Source organism: Uranotaenia lowii, chromosome 3, assembly GCF_029784155.1.
Source record: "Uranotaenia lowii strain MFRU-FL chromosome 3, ASM2978415v1, whole genome shotgun sequence".
NCBI classification, from domain to species: Eukaryota; Metazoa; Arthropoda; class Insecta; order Diptera; family Culicidae; genus Uranotaenia; species Uranotaenia lowii.
Window position 1 is genome coordinate 325,491,378 of NC_073693.1, and position 11,453 is coordinate 325,502,830.

At 27.6% G+C, this 11,453-nt stretch overlaps 1 protein-coding gene across 1 annotated transcript in view; it reads right to left on the minus strand.

Annotated features, from left to right (window-relative positions):
- The window catches only part of LOC129756865 (neuropeptide SIFamide receptor-like), a 47,143-nt gene extending 36,438 nt beyond the window's left edge, over positions 1-10,705 (minus strand). Inside the window, exon 1 of the mRNA XM_055753907.1 lies at positions 10,413-10,705. The gene's annotated coding sequence lies outside the window, so the exon portion shown is untranslated. The remainder of the gene's footprint in view (positions 1-10,412) is intronic.
- Between the last annotated feature and the right edge of the window lie 748 nt (positions 10,706-11,453).

An 11,453-nucleotide genomic window follows, 5' to 3' on the forward strand; every position in this document is an offset into this window, starting at 1 on the left:
AATTGTCAATATTGTCAAAATTGTCAAAATTGTCAAAATTGTCAAAATTGTCAAAATTGTCAAAATTGTCAAAATTGTTAAAATTGTCAAAATTGTCAAAATTGTCAAAATTGTCAAAATTGTCAAAATTGTCAAAATTGTCAAAATTGTCAAAATTGTCAAAATTGTCAAAATTGTCAAAATTGTCAAAATTGTCAAAATTGTCAAAATTGTCAAAATTGTCAAAATTGTCAAAATTGTCAAAATTGTCAAAATTGTCAAAATTGTCAAAATTGTCAAAATTGTCAAAATTGTCAAAATTGTCAAAATTGTCAAAATTGTCAAAATTGTCAAAATTGTCAAAATTGTCAAAATTGTCAAAATTGTCAAAATTGTCAAAATTGTCAAAATTGTCAAAATTGTCAAAATTGTCAAAATTGTCAAAATTGTCAAAATTGTCAAAATTGTCAAATTTGTCAAAATTGTCAAAATTGTCAAAATTGTCAAAATTGTCAAAATTGTCAAAATTGTCAAAATTGTCAAAATTGTCAAAATTGTCAAAATTGTCAAAATTGTCAAAATTGTCAAAATTGTCAAAATTGTCAAAATTGTCAAAATTGTCAAAATTGTCAAAATTGTCAAAATTGTCAAAATTGTCAAAATTGTCAAAATTGTCAAAATTGTCAAAATTGTCAAAATTGTCAAAATTGTCAAAATTGTCAAAATTGTCAAAATTGTCAAAATTGTCAAAATTGTCAAAATTGTCAAAATTGTCAAAATTGTCAAAATTGTCAAAATTGTCAAAATTGTCAAAATTGTCAAAATTGTCAAAATTGTCAAAATTGTCAAAATTGTCAAAATTGTCAAAATTGTCAAAATTGTCAATATTGTCAAAATTGTCAAAATTATCAAAATTGTCAAAATTGTAGAAATTGTCAAAATTGTCAAATTTGTCAAAATTGTCAAAATTGTCAAAATTGTCAAAATTGTCAAAATTGTCAAAATTGTCAAAATTGTCAAAATTGTCAAAATTGTCAAAATTGTCAAAATTGTCAAAATTGTCAAAATTGTCAAAATTGTCAAAATTGTCAAAATTGTCAAAATTGTCAAAATTGTCCAAATTGTCCAAATTGTCAGAATTGTCAAAATTGTCAAAATTGTCAAAATTGTCAAAATTGTCAAAATTGTCAAAATTGTCAAAATTGTCAAAATTGTCAAAATTGTCAAAATTGTCAAAATTGTCAAAATTGTCAAAATTGTCAAAATTGTCAAAATTGTCAAAATTGTCAAAATTGTCAAAATTGTCAAAATTGTCAAAATTGTCAAAATTGTCAAAATTGTCAAAATTGTCAAAATTGTCAAAATTGTCAAAATTGTCAAAATTGTCAAAATTGTCAAAATTGTCAAAATTGTCAAAATTGTCAAAATTGTCAAAATTGTCAAAATTGTCAAAATTGTCAAAATTGTCAAAATTGTCAAAATTGTCAAAATTGTCAAAATTGTCAAAATTGTCAAAATTGTCAAAATTGTCAAAATTGTCAAAATTGTCAAAATTGTCAAAATTGTCAAAATTGTCAAAATTGTCAAAATTGTCAAAATTGTCAAAATTGTCAAAATTGTCAAAATTGTCAAAATTGTCAAAATTGTCAAAATTGTCAAAATTGTCAAAATTGTCAAAATTGTCAAAATTGTCAAAATTGTCAAAATTGTCAAAATTGTCAAAATTGTCAAAATTGTCAAAATTGTCAAAATTGTCAAAATTGTCAAAATTGTCAAAATTGTCAAAATTGTCAAAATTGTCAAAGTTGTCAAAATTGTCAAAATTGTCAAAATTGTCAAAACTGTCAAAATGGTCAAAATTGTCAAAATTGTCAAAATTGTTAAAATTGTCAAAATTGTTAAAATTTTAAAAATTGTCAAAATTGCCAAAATTGTCAAAATTGTCAAAATTGTCAAAATTGTCAAAATTGTCAAAATTGTCAAAATTGTCAAAATTGTCAAAATTGTCAAAATTGTCAAAATTGTCAAAATTGTCAAAATTGTCAAAATTGTCAAAATTGTCAAAATTGTCAAAATTGTCAAAATTGTCAAAATTGTCAAAATTGTCAAAATTGTCAAAATTGTCAAAATTGTCAAAATTGTCAAAATTGTCAAAATTGTCAAAATTGTCAAAATTGTCAAAATTGTCAAAATTGTCAAAATTGTCAAAATTGTCAAAATTGTCAAAATTGTCAAAATTGTCAAAATTGTCAAAATTGTCAAAATTGTCAAAATTGTCAAATTGTCAAAATTGTCAAAATTGTCAAAATTGTCAAAATTGTCAAAATTGTCAAAATTGTCAAAATTGTCAAAATTGTCAAAATTGTCAAAATTGTCAAAATTGTCAAAATTGTCAAAATTGTCAAAATTGTCAAACTTGTCAAAACTGTCAAAATTGTCAAAATTGTCAAAATTGTCAAAATTGTCAAAATTGTCAAAATTGTCAAAATTGTCAAAATTGTCAAAATTGTCAAAATTGTCAAAATTGTCAAAATTGTCAAAATTGTCAAAATTGTCAAAATTGTCAAAATTGTCAAAATTGTCAAAATTGTCAGAATTGTCAAAATTGTCAAAATTGTCAAAATTGTCAAAATGGTCAAAATCGTCAAAATTGTCAAAATTGTCAAAATTGTCAAAATTGTCAAAATTGTCAAAATTGTCAAAATTGTCAAAATTGTCAAAATTGTCAAAATTGTCAAAATTGTCAAAATTGTCAAAATTGTCAAAATTGTCAAAATTGTCAAAATTGTCAAAATTGTCAAAATTGTCAAAATTGTCAAAATTGTCAAAATTGTCAAAATTGTCAAAATTGTGAAAATTGTCAAAATTGTCAAAATTGTCAAAATTGTCAAAATTGTCAAAATTGTTAAAACTGTCAAAATTGTCAACATTGTCAAAATTGTCAAAATTATCAAAGTTGTCAAAATTGTCAAAATTGTCAAAATTGTCAAAATTGTCAAAATTGTCAAAATTGTCAAAATTGTCAAAATTGTCAAAATTGTCAAAATTGTCCAAATTTTCAAAATTGTCAATATTGTCAATATTGTCAAAATTGTCAAAATTGTCAAAATTGTCAAAATTGTCAAAATTGTCAAAATTGTCAAAATTGTCAAAATTGTCAAAATTGTCAAAATTGTCAAAATTGTCAAAATTGTCAAAATTGTCAAAATTGTCAAAATTGTCAAAATTGTCAAAATTGTCAAAATTGTCAAAATTGTCAAAATTGTCAAAATTGTCAAAATTGTCAAAATTGTCAAAATTGTCAAAATTGTCAAAATTGTCAAAATTGTCAAAATTGTCAAAATTGTCAAAATTGTCAAAATTGTCAAAATTGTCAAAATTGTCAAAATTGTCAAAATTGTCAAAATTGTCAAAATTGTCAAAATTGTCAAAATTGTCAAAATTGTCAAAATTGTCAAAATTGTCAAAATTGTCAAAATTGTCAAAATTGTCAAAATTGTCAAAATTGTCAAAATTGTCAAAATTGTCAAAATTGTCAAAATTGTCAAAATTGTCAAAATTGTCAAAATTGTCAAAATTGTCAAAATTGTCAAAATTTTCAAAATTGTCAAAATTGTCAAAATTGTCAAAATTGTCAATATTGTCAAAATTGTCAAAATTGTCAAAATTGTCAAAATTGTCAAAATTGTCAAAATTGTCAAAATTGTCAAAATTGTCAAAATTGTCAAAATTGTCAAAATTGTCAAAATTGTCAAAATTGTTAAAACTGTCAAAATTGTCAAAATTGTCAAAATTGTCAAAATTGTCAAAATTGTCAAAATTGTCAAAATTGTCAAAATTGTCAAAATTGTCAAATTGTCAAAATTGTCAAAATTGTCAAAATTGTCAAAATTGTCAAAATTGTCAAAATTGTCAAAATTGTCAAAATTGTCAAAATTGTCAAAATTGTCAAAATTGTCAAAATTGTCAAAATTGTCAAAATTGTCCAAATTTTCAAAATTGTCAAGGTTGTCAAAATAGTCAAGATTGTCAAAATTGTCAAAATGTTCAAAATTGTCAAAATTGTCAAAATTGTCAAAATTGTCAAAATTGTCAAAATTGTCAAAATTGTCAAAATTGTCAAAATTGTCAAAATTGTCAAAATTGTCAAAATTGTCAAAATTGTCAAAATTGTCAAAATTGTCAAAATTGTCAAAATTATCAAAATTGTCAAAATTGTCGAAATTGTCAAAATTGTCAAATTTGTCAAAATTGTCAAAATTGTCAAAATTGTCAAAATTGTCAAAATTGTCAAAATTGTCAAAATTGTCAAAATTGTCAAAATTGTCAAAATTGTCAAAATTGTCAAAATTGTCAAAATTGTCAAAATTGTCAAAATTGTCAAAATTGTCAAAATTGTCAAAATTGTCAAAATTGTCAAAATTGTCAAAATTGTCAAAATTGTCAAAATTGTCAAAATTGTCAAAATTGTCCAAATTGTCCAAATTGTCAGAATTGTCAAAATTGTCAAAATTGTCAAAATTGTCAAAATTGTCAAAATTGTCAAAATTGTCAAAATTGTCAAAATTGTCAAAATTGTCAAAATTGTCAAAATTGTCAAAATTGTCAAAATTGTCAAAATTGTCAAAATTGTCAAAATTGTCAAAATTGTCAAAATTGTCAAAATTGTCAAAATTGTCAAAATTGTCAAAATTGTCAAAATTGTCAAAATTGTCAAAATTGTCAAAATTGTCAAAATTGTCAAAATTGTCAAAATTGTCAAAATTGTCAAAATTGTCAAAATTGTCAAAATTGTCAAAATTGTCAAAATTGTCAAAATTGTCAAAATTGTCAAAATTGTCAAAATTGTCAAAATTGTCAAAATTGTCAAAATTGTCAAAATTGTCAAAATTGTCAAAATTGTCAAAATTGTCAAAATTGTCAAAATTGTCAAAATTGTCAAAATTGTCAAAATTGTCAAAATTGTCAAAATTGTCAAAATTGTCAAAATTGTCAAAATTGTCAAAGTTGTCAAAATTGTCAAAATTGTCAAAATTGTCAAAACTGTCAAAATTGTCAAAATTGTCAAAATTGTCAAAATTGTCAAAATTGTTAAAATTGTCAAAATTGTTAAAATTTTAAAATTGTCAAAATTGCCAAAATTGTCAAAATTGTCAAAATTGTCAAAATTGTCAAAATTGTCAAAATTGTCAAAATTGTCAAAATTGTCAAAATTGTCAAAATTGTCAAAATTGTCAAAATTGTCAAAATTGTCAAAATTGTCAAAATTGTCAAAATTGTCAAAATTGTCAAAATTGTCAAAATTGTCAAAATTGTCAAAATTGTCAAAATTGTCAAAATTGTCAAAATTGTCAAAATTGTCAAAATTGTCAAAATTGTCAAAATTGTCAAAATTGTCAAAATTGTCAAAATTGTCAAAATTGTCAAATTGTCAAAATTGTCAAAATTGTCAAAATTGTCAAAATTGTCAAAATTGTCAAAATTGTCAAAATTGTCAAAATTGTCAAAATTGTCAAAATTGTCAAAATTGTCAAAATTGTCAAAATTGTCAAAATTGTCAAAATTGTCAAAATTGTCAAAACTGTCAAAATTGTCAAAATTGTCAAAATTGTCAAAATTGTCAAAATTGTCAAAATTGTCAAAACTGTCAAAATTGTCAAAATTGTCAAAATTGTCAAAATTGTCAAAATTGTCAAAATTGTCAAAATTGTCAAAATTGTCAAAATTGTCAGAATTGTCAAAATTGTCAAAATTGTCAAAATTGTCAAAATTGTCAAAATCGTCAAAATTGTCAAAATTGTCAAAATTGTCAAAATTGTCAAAATTGTCAAAATTGTCAAAATTGTCAAAATTGTCAAAATTGTCAAAATTGTCAAAATTGTCAAAATTGTCAAAATTGTCAAAATTGTCAAAATTGTCAAAATTGTCAAAATTGTCAAAATTGTGAAAATTGTGAAAATTGTGAAAATTGTCAAAATTGTCAAAATTGTTAAAACTGTCAAAATTGTCAAAATTGTCAAAATTGTCAAAATTATCAAAGTTGTCAAAATTGTCAAAATTGTCAAAATTGTCAAAATTGTCAAAATTGTCAAAATTGTCAAAATTGTCAAAATTGTCCAAATTTTCAAAATTGTCAATATTGTCAATATTGTCAAAATTGTCAAAATTGTCAAAATTGTCAAAATTGTCAAAATTGTCAAAATTGTCAAAATTGTCAAAATTGTCAAAATTGTCAAAATTGTCAAAATTGTCAAAATTGTCAAAATTGTCAAAATTGTCAAAATTGTCAAAATTGTCAAAATTGTCAAAATTGTCAAAATTGTCAAAATTGTCAAAATTGTCAAAATTGTCAAAATTGTCAAAATTGTCAAAATTGTCAAAATTGTCAAAATTGTCAAAATTGTCAAAATTGTCAAAATTGTCAAAATTGTCAAAATTGTCAAAATTGTCAAAATTGTCAAAATTGTCAAAATTGTCAAAATTGTCAAAATTGTCAAAATTGTCAAAATTGTCAAAATTGTCAAAATTGTCAAAATTGTCAAAATTGTCAAAATTGTCAAAATTGTCAAAATTGTCAAAATTGTCAAAATTGTCAAAATTGTCAAAATTGTCAAAATTGTCAAAATTGTCAAAATTGTCAAAATTGTCAAAATTTTCAAAATTGTCAAAATTGTCAAAATTGTCAAAATTGTCAATATTGTCAAAATTGTCAAAATTGTCAAAATTGTCAAAATTGTCAAAATTGTCAAAATTGTCAAAATTGTCAAAATTGTCAAAATTGTTAAAACTGTCAAAATTGTCAAAATTGTCAAAATTGTCAAAATTGTCAAAATTGTCAAAATTGTCAAAATTGTCAAAATTGTCAAAATTGTCAAAATTGTCAAAATTGTCAAAATTGTCAAAATTGTCAAAATTGTCAAAATTGTCAAAATTGTCAAAATTGTCAAAATTGTCAAAATTGTCAAAATTGTCAAAATTGTCAAAATTGTCAAAATTGTCCAAATTTTCAAAATTGTCAAGGTTGTCAAAATAGTCAAGATTGTCAAAATTGTCAAAATGTTCAAAATTGTCAAAATTGTCAAAATTGTCAAAATTGTCAAAATTGTCAAAATTGTCAAAATTGTCAAAATTGTCAAAATTGTCAAAATTGTCAAAATTGTCAAAATTGTCAAAATTGTCAAAATTGTCAAAATTGTCAAAATTGTCAAAATTGTCAAAATTGTCAAAATTGTCAAGGTTGTCAAAATAGTCAAAATAGTGTGTAATTTTTATTATTTAAGCTGTATTGTGGCTTTATGATGGTCAGCTTTAAAGGATTTTGAAGTTAAAATGACAGTAGAAAAATAAAAAAAAATCAACTCAAGATCAACACTTTTCAAAAGGAAGAAAATGGTAATGTTTCAACTGACCACCAAGACACTTCAAACTCCAATTTCGTAACGATTCTGTAGAAACCACTGTGAAAATAAATCAACCCTGAGCAATCCCGTGGTGAATGATTAGCTCAGCAGTTCTGTCTGTCAATAATTTTCCATCTTTATGCCGCCAAAGCCAATTTCCCTTTGAGCCGACGAATGAAACAACTTAACTTTCCAGTGAGAAATTGTTGTTGACTAGGGGATAGGCCCAGAGGCTATATGTATTCAATCTATTTCTTCCTAAAACCGAAAGCCAGCTCGACAATTTTAACAGTAACAGTTCTACCCAAATTCCTATAAACTATCTCGCCCAATGTTGATAATTTCTCGAGACGGCTAAATGACAGCAAATGTTCGATTGGGTAGCTTCTCTACGTTCTTATGTTTTCCATCAAAACAAAAATAACCACAAACGGATACTATCATGGGACGAAAACCCCAAAGACCGACAACTTTCGAAGAAAAATAAGATAAAAAATGAAAATAGGAAATGACCATCCAACCAACTAGCTAGCTACCCTCTTATTAGGAAACAAGACGCCGATATTCTGATGCGGATGCGAACAAGAAAATCGTTCAGACACGTATCGAGACTGTCGACTTCATTAGGCTACTGGATGATGCTTCTGATGTCGAAGCTTGCCGAAATGGCACTACCATTGCCGTTATCATATTCCTATATTCGAACGTTCTGCTAAACAGCTCCTAAAAAGATATAGACTGTTACGCATTTCTTTCCTTGTGACGAAATGGGGTTCATTATTGGTTATGTGTACCTACTTCCAAATCATTCAAATATGCACCCCTTTTAAAGGAGAATCGAGCAGTCTTGGTAAACTCAACTTTTCTTAAAATGTATCTGACCCATTCCAAGCGCCCCTTAACTGGAGAACCGATTTGATCTTTATTCAAAAATAAATTGCCCAGCATTTGAAAGTTTATTTCTTAAGCCTTATTTTTCATCAAAAGAATTGCAGTTACCTTTTTTCGGAATTGAGAATGTTGACGTTGAAATTCAAAACTTTTAGTACGAAAATAAACTGATTTTAACAATTATTCTTTATTTGAAACACAACTTTGTCAAAAAACTAGCTTTATAAAAAAAAATATTGCAAAATGATAGTAAAAAAGCCATCTATTAAGCATGATAATCAAAAGAAAATGCAAAATAATCACAGCAACTTCACGCTCTAGAATCAGTAATAAAGGTATCTATTTTTAAGCGTTGTAACGTCACGAAAATTCTATTATTTTCAGTTCATGATTCCTTTAAACGTCACATACTGTCGAATATTGGAGATTTCTTCAAACTTTTTGAGTGGAATCAATGCTTTTTTCAGAATGAATATCGGTTCAGAAGGTTGTGAGTTGGGTAAAGAATAAGTTGTGACGTCACGAAAATTGATTTCCTTTTTTTCAGAAACGTCCATGACTTCTTAATTCAACACTATTTTAGTATTTCTTCAAAACAAGTTTAACATAACTCGATCGTGATTGTATTCAGTTTGCCTTTCAAAAATTAAAACAAACAAATAGGAATAAAAATCAATTAAAAAGTTAGGCAAAATTTAGCAATAAATGTATTTGTTTGGATCAGACCCGTACGCTCTGTTGTTGGTATTAGGATGTTGTAAATTTCCAGAAAAAATTTAAACTCGATGCGCTGATTCAGGGTATAATGAAATGCTTCCATAATGTTTATTACATTTTTCGGCTGAAAAAAACAATCACAAAAAGTTAGGGGAGCTATGAAAAATTTTAAATTCGAAATTTTCATTTTCATTTTCATAAATTTCTCTAAAATCAGTTTGAGTTAAAACAAAGTCCTGAAATATTCTATTGTCCTTTTCTTCATTTGTTATTTTGCTCATATGATATTTGAATGAACTTCAGTCGTGTAGCCAAAAATATTGGCATTCCAAACTTGAACTTTCCCACCACGAGCTCAGGTGTCTTTAAATACGTGGCAAAACAAAGAAATACCGGCTTTAGCTTAAGGTTGCCAGATTGCCCGGTTTTATCAAATTTGCCCGGATATTTGAAACAAAATTTAGGAATAGTTTAGGAATTGAATTTTTTATTTTTGTTGAGTAATTTCTGGGTTTTGACAAAATTTGCCCGTATGTTGCCGGGCGTTTTGGTCGTCAATATTGAAATCAAATGCCCGGATTTTGTCAGGTTTTTCTACAAAATTGCCTGGATTTGTGCGGCCCGGGTACGTGCTGAAAAAGTTCTGACAACCTTATTCTAGCTAAATCATTAGTGTTTTTTAGCATACGCAAAGCACACAGCTGTGTTTTTGTTCCCCTTCATAAGGTCCGAAAAAGTTATTTTTGTCCACCTTCCTCCGGATGCCAGATGCCAGATGTTGCACTTCACAATTGTTCCGATTGCGGTTCACAGTTCGTTGTCCGGACTGTCGACGACGGGGGGAAATATTTTTATCGCTGACCTTTTCCTGGAACCTTTTTTTTTGGTTCTTTGGATTGTGGCAGCATGTTTTCAATGGTGAATGTATTATTTTCATTTTTTCGGTTATGAATTTCCTTCCATTGACTAAATTTTTTAAAGTTGGTCCACATTCTTGGCAATAAAATGTTAGCCCCGAGTTTTTTTTTGTACTTTTTTCCTGCATGAATCGTTCTCAACCATCAATCGGATTCTAGCTGCTGCGATACAACTCATTTCATTTTCCCGCTTTTCAACGAGAATTTTTCTGCTACAATAAGGATCTTCTTCCAAAGTCGAGCAGTTCTGATGGAAAACCATCAAAATGAATCGTGAATTGATTGAATAAATACACTTTTTTACTTGCGGCAAATGATGAATTTAAGCTATTTTCTAGAAATTGAGTTGTCTAAGTTAACTTTTCAAATCAGGTAATAAATAAAAGAATACAAAATATCAAGAATCTGGAATAATGTTAAAGTCCGAAATTGGTTCTTAATTCTTCGAATGAAATGTAGATCATCAATTGCTATATGTATTTGAGATTAAATCGATCATCGAACTCACCTTTATTTCTCGAGTTCCATTTCCATTTCCAACTCCCTAAATACAAACATGTTCTTCAACAATTGCCACTTCACAGTACGCACAATTTCGGGCACAACAAAAATCTTATCCTCCCCCAACTACTGCAAAAGCGAAAAACAAATGTTTAAGTGTATCGTTAGATCTAAATCAGGGCTCCAATCCGTTTTGTCGTTTTGTTCCCTTCAAAGAGCACCGAACCACTTATTCACAAAACACTCGTAACAGGCTCGACAATGATAAGTAGGTAGGAGGTAGCTACGAGCATTGTACACTGAAGTGAACTCATTGTTCGATATTTACAACTCTCTTTGCGCGGACTAACCGAAAAAGCCCTTCCTAATTGGAGGGGAAGGGTGAATAGACAAGCGATGTGGGTGGTACTAACCCTACTAACCTGACAGATATGGAGCCGAAATACTCATCACCCACCACCAAATAAAACCGGCACACACAATCAGAACTGATGACGAGTCTTCGATCATTCGAGTGCTCTGCGAGCTGTCGGCTGCTTATTGTGCCTTCTATTGTTTCTGTCTGAGGCACTTTACGATTGTATCGACGCGCTGCGTCTGAAGGTTGCTTTTAATGCACTTATAAAACAAACCCAAACAAATAAAGTATTTTCAACCGACCAAAAAAAGGATGGCTTGTATTCAATTATCATTGAAGAATTCTAAAATAAAAAATGTGTCGAGAGGTAGCAGTAAAGGGTACATCCAAAGAAAAGGTTGCAAAACTCTGTGAAAAAATTCGCTAAAAAGTGTACCGTATGAAAAGATGATATGATTGGAAAAGCACTACTGGCATAAAGATTCGAGCTCCCGAGCAAAATGATGCATGACCATGGCCGTAGGAACGGGGGGGGGGGGGGGGGGGGGGGGTTTGGGGGTTAAACCCCCCCCCCATGAGGGTCCAAAAAAGCAAGCGAGGTATCCTACTCTAGACTCAAAATTTTAAATTCATAATCAAATTATAATAATAGAGCAAAGATATTCAAGAGTAACTATCTGGACTAAAAAC